General features: G+C 31.8%; 3 non-coding genes across 3 annotated transcripts; all 3 read right to left on the reverse strand.

Moving 5' to 3' along the window:
- Nucleotides 1-11,988: 11,988 nt before the first annotated feature.
- Trnay-gua lies at nucleotides 11,989-12,080 on the reverse strand. Its single transcript is given in 2 exon segments — nucleotides 11,989-12,024; nucleotides 12,044-12,080. It is a non-coding gene; the product is annotated as a tRNA-Tyr (tRNA).
- Nucleotides 12,081-12,647: 567 nt separating this feature from the next.
- Nucleotides 12,648-12,739, reverse strand: Trnay-gua. Its single transcript is given in 2 exon segments — nucleotides 12,648-12,683; nucleotides 12,703-12,739. It is a non-coding gene; the product is annotated as a tRNA-Tyr (tRNA).
- Nucleotides 12,740-13,363: 624 nt separating this feature from the next.
- On the reverse strand, nucleotides 13,364-13,455 carry Trnay-gua. Its single transcript is given in 2 exon segments — nucleotides 13,364-13,399; nucleotides 13,419-13,455. It is a non-coding gene; the product is annotated as a tRNA-Tyr (tRNA).
- Nucleotides 13,456-27,858: the final 14,403 nt, after the last annotated feature.

Consider the following 27,858-nt stretch of genomic DNA (forward strand, 5'->3'; position numbering starts at 1 on the left):
ATGAAAGGAAAAGTCAGGTCCTTAGCCACCAAAAAGCTCCAATCCCAAGAGAAATAATTAATTTTGATGTGAATCTGGGCACTACAGATAATAGGTAAAGGTGTGCGTGAAGCAGTCCAGCAGATAAGTGAACTAGGCTCAACCTGCCGTATTAGCCCAGAGGATTTTAGATCTTCAAAAAACGACAAAGAAATCAGGCTGCGTGCTGACCCAGAATCAACCAGGGCCTTCTGCACCACATTCCCCACAAGCACATCCAGTTGTGGGCAGGTTGAGCGGGCAGCCCTTACTCCCTGCGCAGCCACAGCAGCAACCTCTCCTCTCGGCCAACGATGATAACTGTCCCCAAGTCTATTTCTTTCTGTTTTCTTTCTGTTCTGTATTAAACCAGCTACCCTTTTACCATCAAAATTAGGTACATATTTGCCCTCAAAATTACCTTTACGGCACGAGTCGGGCTTACTCGTCCGCAAGCTTACTAGTTTTTTTTTATTAAGTGGACAAAACGGTCTAATATGTCCCACTTGCTTGCAGCCATAACAGGTAGGAGGCTGCCTACGGGAAGGAGCAGCTGCTGGCTCAGACTGCACCGGAGCATGGACCGGCCCCGGAGGCAAGTGAGGAAGATGCCTCGACATGGCCTCCCTTTGATCATCCGCATCCTGAACCCCTCTAGAGATGATGGAGAGGCGGTCCAAATCCGCAAAAGATGCGGGACGGCTACAAAAAATCAAACGGGAGCGTTCTTCAGGTTTAATGCCCTCCAAAATAAGGCTCACCAACTCCGTTTCGCTCAAGCTCAAGCGCAACACCCGGGCTACATCCCGTATCTCCCCAACAAAATGGCTCAACGTCTCGTCTGGTGCCTGAGGACGGTAAACGCGTTCCACCCGCAAGCGCTCCCTAACCCGAGCAGGTACAAAGAACTCCAAGATCTCGGCGTGGAACTGGTCAAAGGTGGCACCTCACTTAAGGCAGTCTAGAAGGCGATCAAAAAGCGGCCTTAAGGAAAAACTGCGCTAAAATCTGCATAAGCATGGCATCTGTCATACCAGGAAATACTCTTAGCTTAAAAACTTCCAGAAGGAAATGGATAAGTAAATTAGTGTCAAGCCCATCAACTCTGGGGAAGTGTTGTAAAACACTCCCCAAAGGATGGGGCAGTTTGCCAAAGCTAGAAAAGGAAGGCACAACTATAGATGATGCCTCACCAGCCGCTTCAGGAGGGCCACTACCCATCGGAGACATAGTAACTCTGGGAGGCTCGAAAGAAAGAGCCGGTGGATGGTTAGCAAAAGTAATGGTAGTGGGAACCTCCGTTGGAGTGACAGCGGTAAATAGTACCCCCTTCTCTTTCACCGAGCGCACCTCACTCAAACCATCTAAGGCTTGTTTTAATTTGTTACTGGCCGAAAAAGCCCAACTTTTAATATCAGAGTCTAAACTAGGAGCTGACATAAGTAAAACTATTCTGTCACGCCAATGTAAAAGCTGAGATGCCAATCTAGCCTTTGCTGACCCGGACATGGGAAGGGACTCAAAATTAATATCGTTTTCTAATTCCTCCATTCGGGTTTTACAAAACTCAAATTCTGTATTAATTTGGAACTCTGCATTCCAGCTGCGGTCCAACGCTATACAAGCCCGTAATTGAGCTCTTAATGCCCTCACATCTCCCTCGGGCTTCTGTCCTCTCGCCAGGACCTCAAAAACCAACTCGGGCTTGCGTAGATGTTCAGGCACCAGGGAAAACGCCATACCAAACAATTAAGACAAAATAAACACAACAATAAAACAACAAAGCGTACGCAACAATTACTTAGTAACCTAAGTGGACTCAACTCACAAAGGGCTTACACTGACGAGGTCCAAGTGAAGAACTTAATACCTGCTACCTAATAGAAGGATACCCTGCAAATATACACTAACCACAACCTACAAACACAGAAGCAATAAATATAACAAAACAACACATTGATAGGGGAGAAGTAGAGTACAGTTAGATAAATTTAGCGGTTAAGCAATTTAGAGTCCCTTGCTCCCTGCAAAGGGTAAGTCTGCAGGAAGCAAGACACTAAACCAATTCCACCCGGTATCCTGTGCTAGGGCGAGCTCCTAATGAAAAAAAAGTTGTGTACTCTAACCTCCCCCTACCTAACACTAACCTACACCAACAAACAAAACCAGAACTGAGAGACAGCTGAGAGAGCAGCTAACCACGCTCTGCTACCATTGAAACCGGTACATCGCCGCTCGCACACCCACAGCAAACCATCAGGGAAGCGCGCGCCCATGGTGGCGAACGGGATGCCGGATCAAAACTAACTAGGTAAAATAAAGAACACCGTGGTCAGTATACTCAGGTTCATTCCCTAAGACATAACATAGACCTATCCAGTCAATATAAATATATATATATATATATATATATATATATATATATATATATATACTATAAATAAAAAAAAAATAAATAAAAAAATAAAAAGTGCCTGCAGTAGTATATGCCTCAAACAATCCTTGTCAGGTGCACCTGCATACAAAAATTAGAAACGCCATAATTTGAAACAAGAAATGCCAATTCCACCCGGTATCCTTCGGCTAAGGGCGGGCTCCTAATGAAATCCACGAAATAACTAAATAATATCTAAAACTAACTTAAAATTAAATAACAAAATATAAACTATATAAATGGCAACAATAACAATAACAAATAAATAAAGAATATGAGCAGGGTATCACAGATGTTGACTAGAAGAAATGTCCATCATGGTGGCCGTCCTTCAGCAGAGCGCAAAAGCGAAGGTTCTCTGCGACCACGCATGATGGAGAGATGACAGGAGAAAACAACTCATCTCTTGGACCTCATCAGTGAGGGGCCGTAAACTTAGCCGCACATGTCAGAAGGAAAACAGCTCAGCAAAACTAACAAAACACTTAATTAAACAAAATTTTAAACTGGAGCTACTCCTAACCAGTACACCACGGCTCGGAGTCTTGACGCCACTCTACCGGAAAGGCCAAACGCCTTCAAAAGGTCAGTGCCAATAAACCACACACACATACACTATATTAAACACACATGAGCCGGGGAAATATAGGTATTGAACCGGCTCAATAGGGTTATAAAAGGTTGTTACTTTTGGCTTTGCAGTTATAATATTTGTTATTACTATTTCACTGTAATATCTATATTAGTTTCAAAAATATGTAAACATAGTACCCTTTAAGAGAAGAATAATCTTAACTGTAAATTAATATATCTGTTATCAGCATTCTTCTCTTTTTGTATGTTTATGCAATGCAAACCTTATGTACCTCTTAATTAAAAATGATATATTACAAACATTAAAAATAAGTACATTGTACATTTTCAAATGAAGGAGAGAAGGAATTACAAGGAGAGTATTCTTGTACTTTTATTATTTATAATTTATATAAATGTTATAGTTTGGGCCTTCCTTTGCTAAAGCCTTTCCTATACGCAGATGACACGACTTTGCTGTTTGGAGGTCCTGATAGCCTACAGGCCACAATTCCCAATTCTATAATAACGGTAAATAAATGGTTGGCAGCTGTAATAACTTTGAGCTTAACTTTTATTAAAATTTTAAAATAAGAGTATATACAGAAAAATTCTCGGAGCCCCCAGAAAGTGAATGCGGATCACATGTTTCCAACCAGTCACAGCAATGATCGCCGTATTCCTAGACATCGAGGGTCAGGTATCTTATGCTGGAGTTTTGTTCTTTAATGGGTAGGTTTCTTAGATTTATATACACGCACACACCAATACATATATCCATTTTTGTATTATTTTGAAAATTTTATAGCATCTCTCTCCACACCAATGAAATTAATTTTTATACTTTTGATAAAAATGACTTCTTTATCACACTCAAAGATGTGCAAGTACAAATTATAAAGCATTTTCTTACATAGGTTAACTAATCAAAGAAACGTAGTTGTTACAAACCTCTCAGCTTTTTTATTTCTGTTAGACGCAATCTACAAATACGACAGTTTAGCATTGTTTGATAAAGCCTTCAACTGAGCTCCAGGGAAAGGTTTGGTCGGTAAATGTATTCTCGTTTAACATCTATGTGGAACTCGGGGAACATCAGATACCCAAATGTGAGGCAATATTATGTCGCGATATTACTTTACAAGTTTACTTGTACCATGCATTTCCAAAGCGAATATATTATGAAGTTAATAAGAACGTATTATTATTTTAAAAATCGCTTTAATTTAAGAATGATTTGAATATAACTACCATCATAAATTGCATCTAGTGGTTTATTGCATATTCAAATGCTGTTTTGTATTTATTCTATATAACTCCAAATTTTCAAAATTACTTATTCCACGCATGTGGTATATTTTAGAGAAGTCGTGAATGGTTTTTATATGCACTCTATTTACATTTCAAGCAATAAAAAATATAAAAAACATTGGTTGATTAACTTTTATTTCCATTACAGCATTAAACATATATGTATGGACTTTTTTAATAGTATTCCATAATTGGTTGAAAAACAGAGTATTAGTATAAAAACAATTCTACTTTTGTAATATCCCCAAAAATATATACACGTGCTTTATTTGTTTTATTAAAAATGTATTTATTCATTTATTTTAAAATTACAATACACATAACAAATTTCAATTTCAATATAAAATATTCAAAATTATATTATATACAGGAAATTATAGACAAGCATACGTGAAGATTTGCAAGAAAATCGGGATGCACAAGATTATCTATCCACGACAACGGGCAAACGGTCTGAGTCTTTAGATTTTCTAAGGATATATCTTTTCAAAAAGGAAATCACATACCTATTCTTGTGATTTAATTTCTAAGAAAGTGACAAGAAAATCACTAATAAGTTATTTTCAATTACAAGGAAGATTCAAGGAAACTATCAATTCATTCATCATTCATCATTTTCGTGATTGTAAAGACGATGTAGGTGCATGGAAACCGCTAATAAATTTTTATGAGTAATATTAGTGCAGGAGAATGAAAACCACTGATCAAGTTTTTGAGTGTAATATCAATACAGGGCATGGAAAACACCAATCAATTTTCGTGATTGCTATACCAAGGAAGAGACAAGGTTTTCCAAAACATTTTCAGGATTAAGTTTTCCAAGGGAAAGGAAACGAGACGATCTTTACTATTATAAGGAACAATAAAGCCTCCAATCGATATTAGTTTTTATATTTTTTACTGAGGGGCGAGAAATCTACCGGCCAATATTCGTGATTGAAATTAAAAGGAAGGGACACTTTTACAGCAAAAAGTGGTCCTTTAAACGTGTTAATGTTTCAGATAATTAGATTTTTGTGTGATCGTTAAAACTATAATTGTTCACAGTTAATGAATTTTAAGTCGTAGGACACTTGTCTCTTGTGTTCCTTGTGTTTTAAGGGTTTACCCCTGAAGAAGGTCAGATGTCCATTCCTGAAAATATATAATGAAATAACAATAAACTACAACAGACAATACTCATAATTAATATATTAATTACATTGGAGATGGGCTGAATTTGAAAGTACCGTGGCCAAACGCGAAAAATAACAAAAAGTTACATTGATCCATCACTTGCAATTCCTTCTTAAGCTACTCTAAGGATAGGGCTAGTACTTAAGAAGTAATTTGGCAATTACTCAAAAATAAAATTAACTTAGAGCTATTATAACTAAGATTGTTATACTTATAATTATGTATTTTTATTTTTATATTATAATTATAATTGATTATATTTATTATGACTAATATATATTAATATAATTTAAAATATTTTTATGATATTGTTATTATGGATGAAACATTATTATTAGGCTTTTCCTGTTCACGCTAGGTTGAAAAACTGTTAATACAATCTCAAGCCATTAAGAACGTTTAAGAGAATTCAAGAGAACATTTTTCAAAGTGTTGTCAACAATTTCTCAGAAAACTAAGTTCCGTAAAAATAAAATGAAAATAAAGAAATCTTATTATCTCTAGAGTTACTTTGTTAAAAGGATAACTCGGGAAACAGAAATCTACCGAGGGTTGTCGGGACAATTCTAGCTCGGGTCTCTATATCGGACATCTCGATTCACCTTACACTTTCTTTTTCAGAGATTTCTAAGCTGCTACAGTCCTTCTATCATTACTCATTGAAAGGAATACAAACATTTCAACTTCTATATCTCTGATCTATATCATATTTCATTGTCATATTTTATCCAATTTAAGTAAATGAATGTTAAAGCCCTTTGCTTTAAATTGGTGTAATGAATGTAATTCGTTAATGGCACTTAATATTGTAAAGATTCAAGGAAGAGGACATCGTAAAATCTCCTTTTGCCCACATATTCATAAATACAACAGATTCTATATCAAGTATATCAAATATTTCTAGTGCTTGTAATATTGGAGAAGTTGCACAATCAAATATTCTCTGGATCAAAACAAGATCTAGCCAAATAAATGTCATTTGTGTCTGGTTTGAAACACACTAATCAGGATCTGTATTCCAGTAATATTTGTATATTGGGTGCGAGTTACGAGGTGCAGTAAGGGATGTGCTATGCATATTACTTCTATCGTGAGTGTTTCCTCAGTCACAGACTGTACCTGCTGCTATACTTGACAGATCACGCTCTGATTTGTTTACTTTATATAAACCTTTGAACTATTTGGCGCATATACGCCTATAACACTCAAGCATAATAATAAATAACAGAAAAACATTAATTACAATTTTTTTAACACGATAACTCTCCAAATATTTAAGCAAGCTATATGAAACTGAAAATCGTAGTTTGCCTTTTTGGCGTAGGTCGAATAAAATTTCGTTTCAAAAGCTCGCACATAAGATTTACGTATGTGTGATCTAGACATAAATACTTACCTATAATTATGGTTTTTTACTGATTCTGACCTAATTTGGAGTAACTGTACTTAAAATAAATATGAAAAGGGCTAAGAAATAATTGAACTCACGAAAGCAGTCATAAAATTATATTGTAAAAAAACTACCCTATGGTTTTATATTTAGAATCAAACATGGATAATAGAATTTACACTCTCTGGATTATTTGACTGATATATTTCTTGGCAATATAGAAGGCAAATTTACATTGAATGATAACAATAAACATCTAACAAAGGTCACTACAGATATGTAGGTTATATAAGTTTTCAAAGGAAATGAAATGACGAATAGATGTGTTAAGAAATATTCTAACCGAACCATAATCTAAATTTTACAAATGAAATTAAAAAATGGCGTAAATTTAAAAATTTGCAGAAAAGCAAAGTACGTTACCCAAAAAAACGGTGATGAATAGTTGGATTCAACTCACTGATGAATAGAAATAGAAACATAGATTAAAACAGAATAATTTCATAAAATATTATAAGTTACTGCATGTATTTTATCCACAATAATGGATATGCTAACCATGATTAATTTATCATTGAATAATCAATAGTTAAATAAGAAAGAAAAAGTATAAAATAAATTCAATCAGAGTAACTTGGTTAACTTGTCACAAAATCAGCAAAACATGATATAACCAAATAAGAATTCATATTTTAATTAGTTTGGTTTTATAAAAAAAAATATTCTAAGAAATATAAACCTACAATATGGACCACCCGACCGACCATCAAAATTGTATGTTACTGTGCCGCAGGATAAACTCTTTTTAAGATAACTGGCCCATGACTAGGCCCCTTTGTTGGACTCAGACGAGGACTTATTTCAAGTATTTTTCAGTAGACCGTGGGCTGGACAGGAAACGCAGACGATCATCAAATTGTTCTTTTGTTTGATGTTTCATCAGCGGGACCTGACAATCTCAACCCCCCTCCCGCACCAACAACGCCCTTCAAAACTTCAGGCTCAAACTGATGAACTAGTTTTCAGTGTATGATGGATCTCTAAATTCTCCACACAAGTTACTAGTGCGTATGTAATACTCTCCGATTGCTGTCAATTTTACGTCATCGTGTTATTCCATAATTATATTTTAATATTTCAAGTATAATTAAATAATAATCCTCCCTGGAAATTTGAGCCCAAAACATATTATATATTAAAGTACGAAGTTGCCTGTTTAATGTTGTGAATGTGCAGAGTAACTGTTAGGTTTCAGGAAAATTTCTGTGTAATTTTGAACCTTTAGATCTTTTGGATTTCACCACTTGGATTTTAAAAATCCTGGAGAATTTTTTAAATATCCCATTACACTTAGTGCTAAAATGACCGTTACACTTGCCTCCGGAGTGACAAGATGTTCTGGGCTGAGGATAGGGAATTATCTTGTACCTAGATAATTTTTGCGGATAGTGATTTACCACTCCAGTAATCCATTTGGTTGCCCAGATATGAGCGAAACTTATATTTATTTTTGTACCTAGTGAGGTTCACTGAAAGGTATAAAAAGCCAAAAGTGAAATTATGCTGGCTTAATAGGATCTGTTACTTTTATAACTCAAAAAATAAATTAACCTAGTTGTAATACTTGATTTGCACCTTATAAGTAACACAATACATTTAAACTCGATTGTTATTGTTAAATATTAATACAAATATATTTTAGTATTGGTTTTTATTTTATTTTGAGTTATTAAAAACTTCAAATACAGTGCAGTAATTTATGTTAATACACGTATCATGTAACACTAAAAGCAATAATAAAAAAGCATTAATACAAGAAATCTATAAGGTATAGAAACGGTTCATTTAGTCTCTATAATAGGTAAATGGAGGGAACTAACAGTTAAACTTCATCCTTAACCGTCAAAGGAAGTGGTCTATACTTCATTATAACGTTGCAACACACATTATCTCACGTAGGAACATCGCATCCTGGATAGTTTATACCAGCTTTAATTTTATGAAAAAATCTATACTCATTGTTCGTAAAATACAGAAACCTCTTAATGCTTTTAAACCGTAGCAAAAAAGTCTTTAACCATTGCACACTGTTATGCAGTTATGTTATTTATAATTTTATTCAATAACCTTCACACGACTGCATTGGAAAAAGCCGATGAAGATTGTCTTAGATGCAAACCTAGTTTAATATCAATTAAGAGGTCTTCATATACTGCATTAAATACAAAATGCCAGATATGGAAATAAGGTTAATATAAAGAATATAAACGCCATTTTTATGCTATACACCTTTTATGAATCACTATTAGAAAATCGAACATTTTGAGTACTTACTAGAGTGTTTATTTTCTTATAGAGTGAAAAGAGAGGAAACCCAAGATCTCTGGGATAACCCTAATCCAGTTTATTGTAGAAACTACAATGAAAACTATTAGAAATGGTGATTTTAGTATAACAGCGCCAAATCCGCTGTCGATATAAATCAACTCTAGACTACTATTTTTCATCTTTGAGGGCTTACCTTTAATGTGGTTTCTCACTACTTTATGTCAAAATTTAGTATTCGACAGTGACTGTCTTTTTTATTACTGAGTTTAAATTCAAAAATTCCTTCTCCATATTTCAATTCCATTTTAACTAAATACTGATAACTACGGAAGACTAAAAACAATATTAAAAAGTTGTTTTTTTTAATTAATAGTTAAAAAGCTATATGAAAAGAAATAAATATAAGTAATTCAAATAAATAATATTTATCTTGTAATCGGTCAGCATGTAATCCATGAAAATTGTACGAGATTTAATTCCCTCCAAAATTAATTAAATTAATATATAAAATATTATTGATATCATTGAGTGTTATAGTTTAGTCTAAATAAACGACACTTAGATCTATCCAAAATGCTCACCATTTGATACTGAACTAGAAAATCTAGATGCAATCTAGGAGGCGTAGGCTTAAAAATACTAAGGAGTCAGTCAGTGTCTCCTTAGTTGGGCGAGACTAATTTGTCTGAAACCGTACATTTGCATTGTTAACAGTATTAGGTAGAATCGGACTGAGCCGAAAAGCTTGCCTCACTCCCGACAACCGGAACCGGATGTGGTTGCTTCCCGATGCACACAGGTTAAGTTATGTTTACCCAAAATACAAAAAACTTCCTCCTCATCTTAAAAATTATTAATCCTTACAAATTTTGAATAAGTAAAATAACTTGCTTTACTTCTTTTCTGCTCGCCTTTTTGTAAGGCAATACTAATTTTCAGTTTATATATACTACACTACAAGATTATTTTATTGCAATTGCAAATATTTATTATTGTTTGAGGGAATTAATAGTATTGATGTTTCATACGGTTACTTGAGTAAAGCTCAAAAGTTTAACATGACAAGAATAAGTAATCTTGATCTTCATTTTTCAAGCTATTTTTTTAGTCTTTTAAGAATGTACTTTCCTCCTCATCAAGTCTTGCAGCTGTATTTTCCAGAGCATAGTAAAAATTAAATACAAATTCATCCTTTAAAAATAAAATTAATAATAAGCATGATAATCTTGTTTAAAATCTACCCTTCGTCTTATTATAAACTATACAAAACTGGTGAGTATTGCAAATCTGTTTCTAATAAACCAAAAAGTTGCTGGAATAAAATTGTTAGTATAATACAAATATTGATGATATATAATAACATACTGTATTATTGTCTTCTAAAGGATAAGAGAGCGGGGAATTGGTTTTTTGAAAGTGAACAATTATTTGCTTTTTATAAATAACGACTTTTGATGATTATGTTTGCTTTCTGACACATTACAGTATACTCGTACATAAATCAAAATAAATAATGATTCCTAAAACAGCAATAAGTATTATGGTGCAACTACATTCACATTTATTACGGTCTAACAATCCAAAACATTTATTGAAAATGTCAGAGGGTCATTTCAAACTGCAATTATCACAAGAAATGTACACAGCCAAGCTTATTGCTTGCCACATCAACTTATTGCCACAACATTAGTTCAAGTTGAATTTCATAATATAGGGTTACAATAGATCTGCATTGAAACCCAACTACTGTTAACTGACCAGGGGTCTTGTAGCAATCTTACAACAAGAATGTCACAGCCGGAAAGTCAGTATTCGTGTAAGTACATTTATTACTTAACAAATTTTAGTTAACATTGTAATAAATTATTTACCTAAAATGTTACACTGGCTCTATTATTTAAAATGACAAAGAAATAATAAAGAATGTAGATTTGTTTATCAAATCCTAAGCATACCCAATCAGTATGTAACGAAATTCCCTAATAAACTTCATTAATGTCTCTACATAATTCTGCAGTGTTAAAATATTGGGCAAAAATTTCTCAGATGGTTTTAAAAGTTCCGTATTTTTGTTACTCGTATTATAAATGTCACTAGGATCGTTAATCTCTCATAAATTTGGATAAACCTACATACCGTTGATTTTATTATTTTTTGTCTGTCTTAACGATTTTATAACTTTGACTTAATTAATTTACCGACCAATTTTATTTTAGAAATCCATAAATATTATTTATAATTTTTGGTTATTAAAATATATAATTCGACAACTAAGTCGATTTTCTATTATTGTAACTAAATTCCTAATTTTTTTGAACTAACTTATATAAAGAAGAAATGTAAATAAAGAATAACTTTTTGCGTAATTATGTAAAATATTTGCATTTGCCAAATGTTGAATAAAAGATTTTTATTTTGAAACTAGCAGTATTGGATTCAATTCACGATCTATTCCTTACGATTTGTAGTATATTGTTAAAAGTTACATAAATACATTAATAGTAAATTGCTATTTATTTGTGTCATAAGCAACCTCCGTAAAAAAAACAAAGACTTTGGCACTATACACAATTCGTTGAGGTTATTAACTAGAGGAATTTATATTAGATATTTAAAAACTAGCTAAAACAATCAGAGGTTTCCTAACTTTACTCTTTCAAAACAGTACCCAAAGTGTTTTAAATTAATAAGGAATTAAAATATAGAGTGCAAACATTTTTTAGCTAATAAAAATTAGCAAATAAGTTTGAAAAATATTTCCTTCGAGCCGGATTTTAACCAGCGACCTATGGATTTCAGCTTTTACTTTCACTCTACAGTCCACCGCTCTACCAATTGAGCTATCGAAGGAGCTGGTGTCGAATGAGTCGTTATAGTTATATATTCTTCACAGGCTAATTGTTTAGTAAATATTTTGTGCTTGAAACTGATTCATTTATTTAATTAAGTGGATTATTTCTATGCCCACTTATATATATTTATAATTATTTTCCATCAATTATCCTGCACTAAATAACACTGTTATATTAATATATTATTAACTCAAAATGGAGTTCTTGTTATTTCTTATTTTCACAGTAAGCCGTTCAAAGCCGACGGATTTATCAGGCTTTGAGTGGTTTGAAATTTATTTGACACTGCATTTGACATGTAGGAGCAATATTCAAAATCCTGTACACACATAGCAAGTTACTGTTTTATTTTACAATAAAGCTCTAGTTCACAATATTGTTAAGCTATTCCATGTGATGAAACAATATTAGTAACCCATCCTTTACTGATATAACTGGTAAAATTGATATTTGAAATGTATTTGGAACTTAAACATTCTGCCATTAAAATAAGATCTACATTAATTAACCTAATAAATCACCTACTTGCCTGATAAAAAATTAACAAATAAGTTTCAAAAATACTTCCTTCGAGCCGGATTTGAACCAGCGACCTATGGATTTCAGCGTCAACTTTCACTCTACAGTCCACCGCTCTACCAACTGAGCTATCGAAGGAGCTGGTATAGAGTGAGTTATTGTTGTTATATATTCTTCACAGACTAATATATAGAAGGAACATTAGGTAGCCTGCATAAATATTCTAATTGGTTAGATATCCATAAATACAATGCCTTAAAAAAAATTCAGGAGATATAACATCACACAAGTATTAAGTTACTTCCAACATTAAAATTATTGTTTTAATTTATATATTTACAGTCAGTATTAATTTTTTTTTTAGAAATATATTTATAACAATCACTTTTACGTAATCATAAAAACTAGAAGAATAAACAAGTATTCATCCAATTTGTTTAGTTATCTTAAACAAATGGATGCTTCTTATTACTATCAAATTAGTTTACACACTAGTGTAAAGAAATATCATATAGATTCATTGGAAAAACAACCAAATTACCATAGCTAATATAATAATATTTTTTTAGTCATTAAATTTGCTTAAAACTAGATATGCAAACCACTCTATAATTATATAAAATCTGATAAAATAAACACTTAAAATGTATTTTAGAAGTTAAACTAGCTGTAATACGCATTAAACTTAAACTTAGTATAATTTACATTGACGAATCACATACTTTTTAATTGTAAACTAGCATGTAACTACAAAAAATTTATTCCTTCGAGCCGGATTTGAACCAGCGACCTATGGATTTCAGCCTTGCCTTTCACTCTACAGTCCACCGCTCTACCAACTGAGCTATCGAAGGAGCTGCTGTTAAGTGAAACATTGTACATATGTATGATACTCAGGCAACTTAATTGAAGGAATTCGAGAAAGTAAGTAAATATATATATATATATATATATATATATATATATATAATATATATATATATATATATATATATAAATAGTTGAGAAAAGTGTACATCAGCTGCCTTACCCATTTGGGATTAAATTTCCTTTGTTTAGTTGTAAAATGTTCAAACGTTTTCAATAATATATTAATATTACATCATTTTTTTAAATTACAAAATCAAAAGAGTAAACTAGGATACTACAATTGTTTTAATTATCCTAAATTAACAAAATGGCTGCTTCTTTATTACATTTGACTTAGTTAAATTACTATTGTGAAGAATGCCCTTTAAAGTTCCTACAGCCAACTTTATACTAAGTGAACTTAGGATGCTATTAGCAAGTAATTTGGGACGGCTCTACTACGTCTTATCTTAAACAGAAGAAAGTTGTGTAAATGTTTCTTTTGTTAACCTCACATTTTCAAAGACAATTAAGACGCAATAAAACATAAAATTTGTTATTCAGTAAGCCGATTACAAAATAGCATGATTGTGTGTTATTCAAGGCTGTATTCAAAACTCAAAATCTATAGCTGATTTTATTATTTACATGTCCTGCGGATTTATAGACAGACAGACAATCATACATAAAGGCAGTTGATTGTTTGAATCTATTACGGGCGAACTGAGTGTTTTCAAATAGGTTTATAGGGTTTAGACATTATATATAGAATTTGATGTTAGCACGTGTGTAAAATGTATACATTCTAATATTATTGCAATATTTTTAACATTAGCGAAGACATTTCTCAGTTCACATGTTTTCGATAATTACTGCAGTATGTTCCACCAGAATATTTTCTACAAATTTTTGAGTGAGTTTTCATAATTTTTAAAAGATAATCTAAATGGGATTTTATAATTTATTATAAATTAAATATAAATTTACAAAACGTTTTTCACTTAAAGGATAGTGGTTGGTAAGAGAAAATATAGCTACTGAACATTATGTAAAGAGATTTTTATTGTTACTGTGATGTAAAGAAATTCGGTGAAATATTTTTGATTCCCATTGGCTATGCATTTACTAGTCTTGAATAAAAGAACTTACATAATTGACTCAATGCAATGAAAATTGCATATTAGATATATTGTGTTATAAGATTAATTGCTAAGATCTCATCACATGAGTTTAGTTGTTTGTTTTCTTGTAAATAAATGTAAACTGCGAGTATTTTTGGAACGGAAAAGCCCAACTGAGGCCATATCTCCGTTATACAGAATTGGACCAGAATTGTCACAATAACTGAAGACAGCTCTTCGCTTATCTGAGTTTTTCTGTCGGCTAAGTGACATTTAAATGATATTCCTTTAGGTTTTATAGGCTTTATAAAGTAAAATTATAGGCAATTCTATTTATAATTCAACCTTTTCTAAGAATTTGTAATAAACAATATTAATTTTGTATTTGCACTGAAGATAAACGATTTGACGACAGTTTATGTTTATGCATTATGGCATCTTGTATTACATTAAATAATTTTTAACTTCACGAAGATTCAGCCTATGAGGTTCAATTTACACTTGTCATTTTATATTCATCTTTAGGTTAGTCGGAAGCCATTCGTTTGAATATTAGGTAATTTAGAACGTTTTACCAATAAAAATAACTATTAGAGGTACGGTTTGGTTCAATGTTTAAAACATTCCATTGTGTATTATTACAAATTTTACAAATTTTTTTAAATTATCCATAAAGCATATGATCATGGTATATTAATATCTGCCTGTGCAATTTTAAAATCAGGTAATCCATTAAGTGACGGTTTATTATTATACCCACATCCACATGTTTATTTTTACGAAACTTCCAAATTGAATATTTTATTTTAGAACCAAAATTAAATGTTTTACATAATTACGTTTTTTTTATACTGCAGGTGTAGCTAATGGAGAGAATGAAAACATGACATCTGTTAGTGAGATCTCTATGGAGAGATTTGTCTAATTTTCACCCTACTGAAGAAAGTTCCTTTCTATAAATACAAATTACTTAATAAAATTGTAAAACTGCTTAAAAGCTACCAATAAATAATTAATATTAAAACTGTTTTTTTTTAGTATTATAATCACTACTTTTCACTAACAAAATTAACAATAATAATTTGCTTGTCCACTGGGTTGTGAGGAGGTGTTATTAAAGCTCTAAAGTTTCATTTCGAACTGGGTTTCTCTATATGTACTCCTTTACAAATTCATAACAATCAACCTTTCAGATTTTTGAAGAAGCAGTTCAGTAATAAAGCCATAAATCTCTCTGGCAGTAACAATAGCCTTTGTCTCGGGACCTTTCAAACTGTCAAAATTAGAGAAAAACTATGTTTTAATATATTACTGTTCAGACTGGTTAGTTATTTACAAGAATTCACCTAGATCTTAGGAAACTGTTTCGATGAATTTTATAAAGTCTCTTTTGTATTATTGTAACTTATGATAAAAACAAATTTTCAATGCTATGATTCAGTACAGGCAAAAGAGAAAAGGACTGAATGGTACTCGAACCAAGGCAGGACTACAATTTTGTGATCTCTAATACTATAAAAAGGAATATAGGATAGAGGTACTGGGTTACAAACTAGATAAATAGTTCAACTCTAGTGGCGAAGTTTTTTTTTGTACTCAGTTGTTGATCAGCCATCACATCCTTTTCCAGCAGGTTTACCCAATCTTAGATGGTATTTACAGTCTTTCCTTTGCCCCTGGTCAGCTGTGTAAAATTGTTTTATCCTTCAAGATTATTTTATCTGCACCGGGATTTAATTGAAGGCGTAACTCACATCGAATCCAATTCAGTTCCAATAAATTTTTTTATCTTGTTCTTGGTCCTATAAATCCTTTAGTAACATAAGCAGTTATTTTTATTGCTAAAGCTATTAATTAATTCTGTACAGCGAACTATTTTTTAATTTATCAGTACCGCGGTAATAGTTATCGAGATCCTGGCTTAACTATTATGGTTAAAGTCGACCAAATATAAGGATACTGCTAGTTAAACACACAGGTTAGTTATAAACCTTCTCTTCCAATACGATCACTTGGGTAGAAGTTATCATGGAATTTTCTTTTTTTTATTTTACTCATAAAGTAACTAAATACTATTTTGTTAATTCAGAAACAAAAAAGTGTTCAGAAGCAAAAAAGGAATATTATTAACGCAAATTCGATATACTTGTACAACTTTATAATCGGTAATGTGTTTTCAAATATTTAAAATGTTGCTCAAAACTATCTATAACTTACCATATTACTAGAAATAGAAAAGTAGAAAAATACGTAAATAATAATACTAATTTCAACGCCAATTAAGAAACATTTGATTAAACGCTAAGATTTATAGCTTTTAATCTTGCTACCGGTCCATTAAAATATCTTACAAACCAAATGAACTTTTATACTAGTGTGCTAAAATTACGGTTTAATATTATGGATGGATAAAACAGTGAGGTACGTAAATTTTATGTATGTGTCCATATTCTATTCATCATCGTCTCCTCATCATCATCCTAAACTCGTATTGCATTAATCAGACTGATGTGTTTCCTTGTAAAAATATCCCTTTTCCTACATTTTCGTTGTAAATAAATATGGTACTTCTTGAAAAAAGGCACGCCAAAAATTTTATACTTAATGCCGGTATTTGTCCTGAGGCCATTCGACTGACAAATCCACTCACAAGTGCAACGCCTGAAATCTTCTCATGGAACTTTGCATTTATTTATGTGACAGATACTTCATGCGTGTCGTCCATACTAAAAACATTTAATTAAACGCTATGCAACAACCCGCTAAGTTTAAAGCTTTTAATTTTAGGTTGCAAGTAATGCTCAAAATGTTATCAAAATAATAATCGTAAAAAAATTTTTTAAAGTTAAACACAGAAAGATGTTTTTGTCAAAGCATTGATTTTTTTTATTTCGTTTATATTTCGGAAAGTTGCAAACTATATTTATTAATATTTTACGCTGGGGATATCCTGCAGGATTAAGATGATTGAAACTGCATTTCTCCCAAACTGTTCTCTGAATGAGAAAACAGTGGGTGGGTCAATTTACCTAAATAACTGGAGAGCTCACATACAGAATAAAAAGATTGAGACAAAGCAATTATGTAAAACGCTTTTACAGTAAAATATAAATCAATTTATCCATGTGAAACAATGGCACTGTGTGTTAGTTCTTTAACTGTAATAACAACTCAACTTCCTGGAATAACTGTACCGCTCTCAAGCTGAGAGGAGAGCTACACCAATCACGCAGACGCATTCTTTGTACACTAGATAAAGATGTATCCATCTGACACAATGTCACTGCGTGTTATTTCTGTAACTGGAATAAAAATGAGTGAGTGAACTTCCCGGAACAATTGGAACCTCTTACTACCTGAACAGAGAGCTGAGATGAAACCTACACTAAGCATATAAACGCAACTGGATAACGATGTTTCCATGTGAAATAAATGAAAATTAATTATGAAAACGCCATAAAACGTAATTATGAATTTATGCCAGTACACTGAATAATATTACAGCCAAAACAGGCAATTCCTTGTATTTTTAGTTCATTATACACTTACTAATTTCCTTAGTACCGTTCTAATATTTTGCTACCAGTGGGAAATAAAAAAATATATTACTAATGAGATTAACACAAAATTTTAACTAACGATAGTTAACAGATTGACCTGCCATGACCTGCGTAATTTGCCACGTACTTCCAGGTCCTAAATCTGTCAATGTAGATGCAGAAAGGTAATATCAATCCTTTTCTCATTTATTTTTCAGACCTATCTTGTTATCTTTTTATTAGATAACATTTCTGTACGTGTTCAGTGTATTTTACTTAGATAGAATTTGGAATTTGAAACCAGTGGTTTAATTCATTTTTAACAAAATATATAGCCTAAAATTACCAAAAGAATGAATATTTATTGTTTAAAAGAATGTTGTTATAACTTTCCAAAAATTACAAGGAAAGACGCAGACAGTTGTGTGTAATCAACCTGGATGTGGCCATTTGATTTTTTAAATTTATAAGTTATTAGTAAGGGAATGAAGAGTTCAAAATTAATGTAAAATTTTAAACTATTATAATGAAATCCTGTAATTTCTACAATGAAACACTGCAAACTGTAAAAGTGACCTTGTGAACTACTGAAGTGACACTGATACGGTGTTTTCCACACAACCTGCTATAGTCAACTCCTTCTTTGGCACCCTTCAGTTTTTAATAAGAGAGAAGATAATATATATCTTACGAAGTTTATTTTCAGTGCTTTATTTTAAACATGAATAAAACTAAGTTTCCAAACAAATATATATTGCTCGAAATTTATCTGTTAAAGGAAATATTAAAATGATAACATAGGACGCAAGAGAGTATTAGCACTGTATAGGCATACAACATTGTATTTCTATAAACAAGTAGAAAAATATTTCCTAACACAAAATAAATCGGTAGCTGTGATAATTTTGGTTGAGATGAAAACATTAATTTTCTCGGATTATTTTTTTTCCTACCTTCAGACTGAAACCGACCAGACATAATTTATAAAGAACGGTTTAAAGCGCCGTTAGACAAGTAGACAGAAAGTCGCCATTTTAAAGGTGTTTATTTAATTAGCTGACATTGATTTAACATTTATTTATGTGTCTGGTAAAAAGGTTTTAACTTTAAGAAATTATCACTTAATGTTTTATACAGTTTTATAGCTCCCATTTCGTGATAACTCCAACCAAAGTTAACGTGTCTGACGATAAATTCATTGCTTTTTGTAAATTTCTCTATCTTATTGAGTTATTGAAAATTATGTTGTTTGATACACAAATTTTTATTTATCAGAATGTATTATATATGTGTACATACATATTTTTTATTAACATCTTTATATGCTAAGTTTCTAATCCTAAACATTAATTTGAACAAAGAAGGTTAGTCTCAATATAACATCGATTGCTAACTGTTTTAACTTCTTCAGAATTAATATAACGACCACCGGTAACCGAAGGCCCTATGTGGTGTCAAGTTCTAGTCTAGAAGAGATGTCCGATATAGAGTCTGGGGACAGATTCATCACGGAAACTCATGATTGCCCTCCGTTTTACTCAGTTTTTCTTTTAACTGAAGAGGGTTTCAAGACGTTTATATTCCCCCTTGCCGTCGCAACCTAGTTTCACAGCAGATCTTTTATAAGAGACTATGTAGATTAATTAGTTGTGCATGTTTCATAAACTTTGAGAATACGATGTTAAAAGTTATTTAACAAAATCTTCGTGTTACTTCAATATACACACCTTTCAGGAAAGTTAAATACATGTTAAATACGACATAGTAAAGTGATTTATTAATTCGATTGCCCATAACTTTAACTGCCTTCTTCCTAAAACTAGTTTCATTGAAGTTCTTCTAAATAATATAACAATAGTAAATAATACAGATAATAAGCAAATGTTATAAAACCTCTAGTCGTTGAAATCTTTCACACTGTGTTAAATTGTAGAGTTCGATGACAGTCCTTAATTCTATTTTTTATATAAAGTATATAAAGGCATTTATTAATAAAGTTTCAAAACACTGGTCTCTAAACTATTTATTGATAAATCAACTAGAAATAGGGTTACTAAATTAATATTTATGTTACTAACCTTACTTTATCACTTGATTAAATTATCAATCTTTGTTACCAATACCCAAAAACCTATTGCTCTATAGTTTAACTTTTTATTCTTTGAAATTTTTACCGACACTACGTTTAACACATATAATTTCAATTATAGTAAAGGAAATTTCCAAAATTGAATTTTAGATAGGTGTATGCATGACTTTCTCGTATCGTTTATTACCAATTAAACGAAATGACACTGCACTTGGTAAGTATGATGTCTGAAGATACATTTATTTTATGACTACTAACCTACATTATAGTATCCATTCTATAATCCATTTACTTATTTATTCCTTGTTTTGTTCCAATTTGTTTTTTGCCGTGTTTGGACTTACGTGTCAAATTGTTGTCTAGCACAGTTTTTGTTTGGCATTAAATTATTTAGGTTCATGCTTCTTAGTCTATTTAATGTTGTGTATGCTTTACTCTATTTGCGTGTCCACACATACAATAATAAGCAGCTTGAAACACAATTCTGTTTAACTTATTACGATTGTGGTACCTGGAATCTTGGAATGTTTTAACTTTTCGATATGAGGAAAAACATTTTAGTATAGAAAAAGTACTGATACATACTTACACAGTTCGGTATCGTTTCAAACTTCACTTACCTGAAACAAACAACAATATATATAGGCTAAATTTTATAGTAAACTGGCATTAATTAAGACAAAGAGGAAGTGGTTGTTTATATAGCCTAACCGCTGAGAGTGAAACCCTGCAACATGTAGCAATCATGTCCAGACTCAGCAGACATCAAAGGCAGAACAAATGTACAGGCCGTCTCAGCATGGCTTAAGGCTCAGCTGTTACGTCAGCAGAACTGTTCCATATTCTGTTGATTGCGATTTGATTATCCACAAAAATTTAAATCTCTTCAGCATGGCTTTACTCCGGGAATATACACCAGTCCTACGTAATGAATGCTTTCATAATCAATGAAAAAGTGGATGCTGTTTATTTAGATTTCAGACAGTATTTACCACTCCAGTGTTAATATTCCACTGGCAGACTAGGACACGTTTATATAGTTTACTGCAGAGATGAACTATCAATATTATGAACTGCCTTATATTGTAAAATCTTTAGGAGTCCCTTTTTACAAGTAGTCATGACTCCTGGAGATCCTTCCTTCCAGGCTTTATTTCAAACTATTCAGACGAACATGACTCCAGTTTCTGTGAGTCAACTCGAAGAAAGCTTCAAAATTCTAGATGCTGCAATAAAAGGAAGGTGAAATGAGCCACACTCAACATTAAAATTTTAATCAAGCCTTCCTACCATAGCTGCCTTATCAGTAGTAACATATACAAGGTGTTTATAAAATATTTTAAATATCACAATTATTCTATATTCTCTTTATCCACCTGATTCAGATCCAAAGAGGTCTACGACGAAAATAACTTTATAATTACGATGCCATGATTCGACCTCATAAAGCAAAGCTAGATATACTTGTCTTATAGATTAATCCCTACGATTAAGGATTCATTTAAATTAAATGAGACTAGAGGGGCTATGCTATGAATCAGGTAGCTTGATTGGATCTATTATTATAGGTTGGATACTATCCAATTTTGACATGAATAACCAATGGCTATGTAATAACCCACGATCAATAACAAACACAACTGGTAGCTAAAAGGCTAGAGCTCCAGAGTGAAAATAATTTTCAACACACCTTTCTGAAGATTTTAAATGAAGAATTCTTTGGAAAAAACCCCATAGTTCTTTGTTTAAAGCTTGTTGTTGGCGATGGATTATTTTAATGGATAATAGAATTTTGAACATTTTACATAGTTTTATGTTACAAGATGTATACATACATGTTACCACGTTTCGAGAATATAAATCTATGTTCTTGTTCAAGTGGAAAAATAAATGGCCCACTGTAAAAGAAAGGACAGAAAAATAAAAACAAGAGAAAGAAAATGTATTAATTGTTTTATTTCTCCTGTAATGGATTAACTATTTTTGAGCCTAATGAAGAGAATAGGTTGAATCCTTATGTTATAAATTTTGTAAATATAACGGTTGGAAACAATAGTAATATATTAATGTTATAAATAGATCATTAAATAAAATCCAGACTTCACGCTATTTTAAATACAAGAGATGTAATCCTATAGTATAAAGAACAAAAAACAGAAAGCTGGAGTTAAAAAAAATTAGGCAGGCGTTATAGGATGCAAATAATCATTAGAAATATGTTAATAATGTTTAGAACTTATATTAAATTGAAAATGACATCTGTAATTTATCTAATCTCATATATAAGTGTACATTGGGCACATATTAATATACTATCACAAAAAATATCGAACACACTAGTAGTATCTTTTTTTAGCCCTAAAAGATTTAATTGGAAGCAATAAAATTACCTCAATGAGAGGTTTCATTGGAAGCCCGACTGTGGCTACCACCGATACACCACAAATTGGCCACATAGTCCAAGTTAAGGTGAAGCCCTAAAATGAAAGTAATTAAATGAAAAACGAACTGGGCCTTGTGTAAGTAGACAGATCGGTTCAAAGATATTGATGGCAATTTCATAGCTTAAGCCCAGAGTTGATGATGAATAATTTTGAAGCTAAGAGGGAGAGGTTTAGAGTTATGCATGTTTTATCAGTCAAAGTATCCTTTATAAAAGTAACATTGGTTTACATTACATTGGTTGCATTACATTGGTTCACATTGGTGAAGGTTTATTCCAAAGCAAAGTGTGGTTTAAACTATTTCTTCCTTCAGTGATATTTTATAGTTTGTGTAACTAGGTATAACCCATTTGCATTAAACTCTTTCTATCTTGGATAACACAAATATTCGACAAGATATCTGACACGTAGAGCAGGTACAGTCTGTGACTGAACAAATCTCTCTCCGCAGAACACATATTCACATCACATATCTTACTTACTGCTCATATGCATCACCGAATGTGTTACCGGGCTTGTATATGTTTTATTTCGGACTAAATTCTGTATAATATATTAACAGTTAAATCTCACTTTGATCCAGGAAACTCTCTTTGTGTGCCCTAGCTTATCCGAAGAAGTATTAGCTGAATACACTCTGTTCTGAAACTAATAATTTTAAATGATCCTGCTTTTCCTTCAAGCTTCAACTTTATAAATAATTGCATCAATCTATCATTATTACGAGTCAAAATCAGTTGTTCCTATAAAGATGGTACTGATTATCTGATTATTACAGATTACCTGATTATTGTTTGAAGTTTTGGTTAAAATACAAAAACCTTGACTTCTGAACTATGTTTTTATTTTTCCAACCAGCATAATTAATCTAAACAGAAATAAATATAGAAACGTATAAAATAAACGCATCTAGTAGGTTTTGAAAATATGTATACTCATTGTTTTTTTCTTTTTTATTCTCCCCTTCCCCTTTGAATTTTAGAACAGTTAACTGTTTAAATTTAGACAAGTTATAGGTATGGATGGTTCAGTATTCTCATTAAAAATTGAAAGAAGACTGAATCATTGAGCTAACTCACCAATATCTCAAATTTGGTAAAGGATATAATTTGTAGTACTTGTGTAAGCAGGTTTGTATTTGTACTAACTGCATGTCCGCCCAATTGTTTTTAAAATATGTAAGTATTAAAATTTATATGATGGATAAGGAATTCGCCCCACTCATGAGGAATTTATATTTAAAAATATTTTAACTTTGATGGTTATATTTCCTAATATTTCTCTACGGCTAAGAACACTTCTTGGACAGATGTTTTTTCTTTGGACCTATAAATAAAACAGGGTATAACTAGTTGGTTTAGTTTGCTCTATGATCAAAAACTCGCTTTAAATATACTCTGATACTGTAATAAAGATGTGTTTTTATTCTTTAAAAAACTGCAATATTTTCATTATTAGACGTAAGACCGTTACTATTATCCACGCATTGGATTTTATTTAAAACTACGCAGTACGTGTTATAACTCAATAAAATATCCTAGGACGTAGAAAGGATTTCGTACTTTTAGTTAGACTCCTCTTCGTCTTGTCAGCAATTTTAGAGCCTCCCACGATGTGCTGCATTACAGTCTGAACTGAGGATGGAAGCAAAATTTCAAGTTTATAGCTACATGTGTCACTGTGTCACACATTTTAAAGCGACATATGACCATTCTCAATTTATTTACGCGGTAATACTTCTGCGATAATGAACACTCAATATACCAATGTTCACTAACGTACAACCAAATACTATCGAACTCAATGTTGCCTTAAATGAAGGAAAGCTTCAATTCTATACGAAGTTCGTTTTCTACATACCACTGGGACCCACAGACAGGCAGAAATTTAAGTTAATTACATTTTCCCTTGATTCATTTTTTTCACCTATGATCATCCAATAAAAAAGCATATATTTTCAAACTGATCAATTGCACCCGATTATACTGTACGTACTGCGTGATTTGAAAAACCAGCTTTTTAAATTATTTATAAGAATATTTTCCTCATATCACTTGAATTTGGTTTTATTGAAGTGATTGAGGGTGATGAATTAAATTTGATTATTTTTGTCGATTCTACGATAAAATGCAAAGAGTGAATTATTTAATCTTTAAAATTATAATGCTATATAAGTATACTATAAATTGAAAAAATTTAGATGAACTTTCATATATTTTCAGATGCACTACAACATCAAAGAATTCAATAACGGAAATAAAATTGCTGTCTGAGTTGTCAATTTCAGTACAAAGCTTAGTTCTGCTATTGGAGAGTTTTATTCGACACCGTCTATTATGTTAGCTAAAATGCATAGCGGAAAATCATTTTATTATTTTCTTTGGCTTGTAATCACGTTATATTTCATTTTTTAAACAAATGCTGAATATTACATATTCTGTACTTATGATGTGCAACACTTTGGTGAGATAGCATAATAAATTGTATTTTCATCTAAATAATAGACTAAGTAATAACCTTCAAAGTGCTTTATTATAATCGGAACTCAGAGATTTATTTATTCGGTCTCATATTTTTGTATTAGCAGAGCATTAGCGAAGCCTTACACTCAAGAAGCTGAAAAGATATGAATGTCTGTCTGAGTGTCCGCAAGAATCTCAAAAAAATCTGATATGACGATATTTTACACGAGGCTTCTTTTCTACATAATCAACATCAATTTTATGATAGTACCTTCATTCCAAGGAATTTTGGCTCAACGTTAGTGAAAATGTTGACATTGGTCTCAATCATGATAGCAACTAGAAAATATCAGGGTGAACAACTTTGTAAATAAACTGAGTACAATCATATGATAAATTGATGTTTTAATACGTAGCATGGTAACATATGTAGCCTAAAGTAATTAGCTATAGAATTACATGATGATTTTTTCATGAAACTTTATCGAAGCCACTTACGCGGTGAATTGTACTCCTATCTTGGATGTATATACAGCTAAAGTGACCACTAACAATAAGCATTATTTTACTTCTCGTTTTGTAATCACGTAGAAAACCTTTTAATAAACGACTATTAAATGCATTGTTCTTATAAAATATGTGGGATTTAAATAGATTTTAGGAGAATTACATTATACTTTTTCTTCCACTAATAGTCGCTACTTTGTACTTCCTGGTTTGTAACCATTACGTCTTACTAGTTACAGAGCAACCAAATATGGGACCGGCCGTGATCTAAACGGCCGTTACAAAATCGGGAAACCTTTCTAATAAAATAAAATTCTAAGGGATTCGAGAATACTACATCTTATATTGGCTGAGTTAAACATTGATGATAAAATGTGTTTTGGTTTCCAATATCTTTATTTGCCTTTATTCTTATGTTATCTACATAAAACTTAATCCTGCCATAAGTATTAAAAAGTTTAAGTAATACGATTAGGTAGTTCGTGATCATTTAATTTTCTTTACACAAATATTGATTTTTACGCTGAAACGACTAGAGATACGTTTGGATTATTATAAACTGTAATGAGTTCTCACATTAACACTTAGAATGTTGATTATTATCAACAGTAAAATCTCTCACCAATAAGTAACGGTATTCCCAATTACCTTAAGCAAGACTATAATACAATATTTGAGAACTCCTGTCCATCATCTTTAGCTACGTCACACTATACACCCGGCCTGGCGTACACTCATCACGTATTTATCACAGCTAATTGATTATAAGCACGCGAATAATCTGTTATTAGTTGTCTGTCACAAACTCAATTGCTGTTTAGTAAAACTTGTTTATGATTTTTAAATATTTATACCTCACAGGTTTTCTGTTACTTGGATGTTTTAGTAACTACACAAAAAAGCTATAAAATATCAGCGATTATAAGGGTGAGCGCGCGTTTATTCATGTCTTGGAACGGCACAGCATTAGGACTGCGTCCTGTATAATAGTTTGGCATCCACTCGTGGCTTTGCCATAATAACCTTTTGGCTGAATGTGAGCTGTTCATTTGGACCATTGTGTGCGCTTATAGGCTCTGCTACGTCAGCATGAATGATGTGAAGGGGTCACTAGGGAGGTACTATTCAACCCAGCTCGGTGTGCCGTCTAAGCCACTGCTACTGAAATGTTTGTGATATCAATTCACACTGATATTGTGCTACGTTACGATTTAATTGCATAATCTGGTGGATTCAGTAGTGTTTTCTGATATTTATATCCTTTATACTGTCATATTTTATAATAGTTACTAAAACGGAATAAATATACGAAAATTAATCATTTTCACAGCGCTAATAGTTTTGCTGAGATAACAAAAAAATGTTTTTTATAAAGTTCAAATCAAATTTTAAACAAGCTTTAAAAATTAAAACACAAAAATTAAACAACATTTAACAAAATGGTAATACGTTTTTGTTTTAGTTGCTGTAGTATAATTTTATTGTTACGGTAATGTTGTTAATAATAGCAGTACGCTTAAAATAATACTTATTCGAAGAAAAAGACAAAAATTAACATCTGATTCACCCCAAAAGTGTTACAATTATGAGAAAGTACATTTAATTTATGATGACAGAATCCCATAATTCATATAGAGGCCACAGCGAGTTGTTCTGTGCAATTTGTAAGAGTAGGTCAATTCAATTTGTAGTTGAAGGGCCTTTTCAGTTTAAGTGCTTAGGAAGATTTGGTTGAAAATCTTTGGTTGAGTAATTTACTTATTTTATTTTGAATCCTAATTATAATTATATTTTATCAAACCAAGTTTTATTAATTAACATTAGTAGAATAACCATAATATTCTGGTCTTCACACTTAGCTTCTCTAGAGTTTACTAATGGTTTAACTGAGAATATAACAGAGTAGGGTTTTTTATCTTGCAAGATAAATAAACATTCACTCCATTTTCTATCCTTTAGTTCGATGCCTTTAATGATTCTACAAAGTGAGCAACCTTTTCATTGCTACAGTTATGAAGGTGGTGGAAAAAATTTCTAAACTACAACAGAGCTTCTATAAAACAAGTCGACGGTGTTAAGTGTATATGGTACATTTTACAAAGTGTGGCTACTTTGTGTATGTTTTAGTTCAGCTATAATAGTTGTTATTATCAAAAGATAGTCTACTGAAATTTGTCACTGTAGCATCTCCTATTTGGTTTTCAAAATTCCTAGCCTGTTTCTTTTTACCTTGTAAGATTTGAACT

The sequence above is a fragment of the Homalodisca vitripennis genome, chromosome 5 (assembly GCF_021130785.1).
Source record: "Homalodisca vitripennis isolate AUS2020 chromosome 5, UT_GWSS_2.1, whole genome shotgun sequence".
NCBI lineage: Eukaryota > Metazoa > Arthropoda > Insecta > Hemiptera > Cicadellidae > Homalodisca > Homalodisca vitripennis.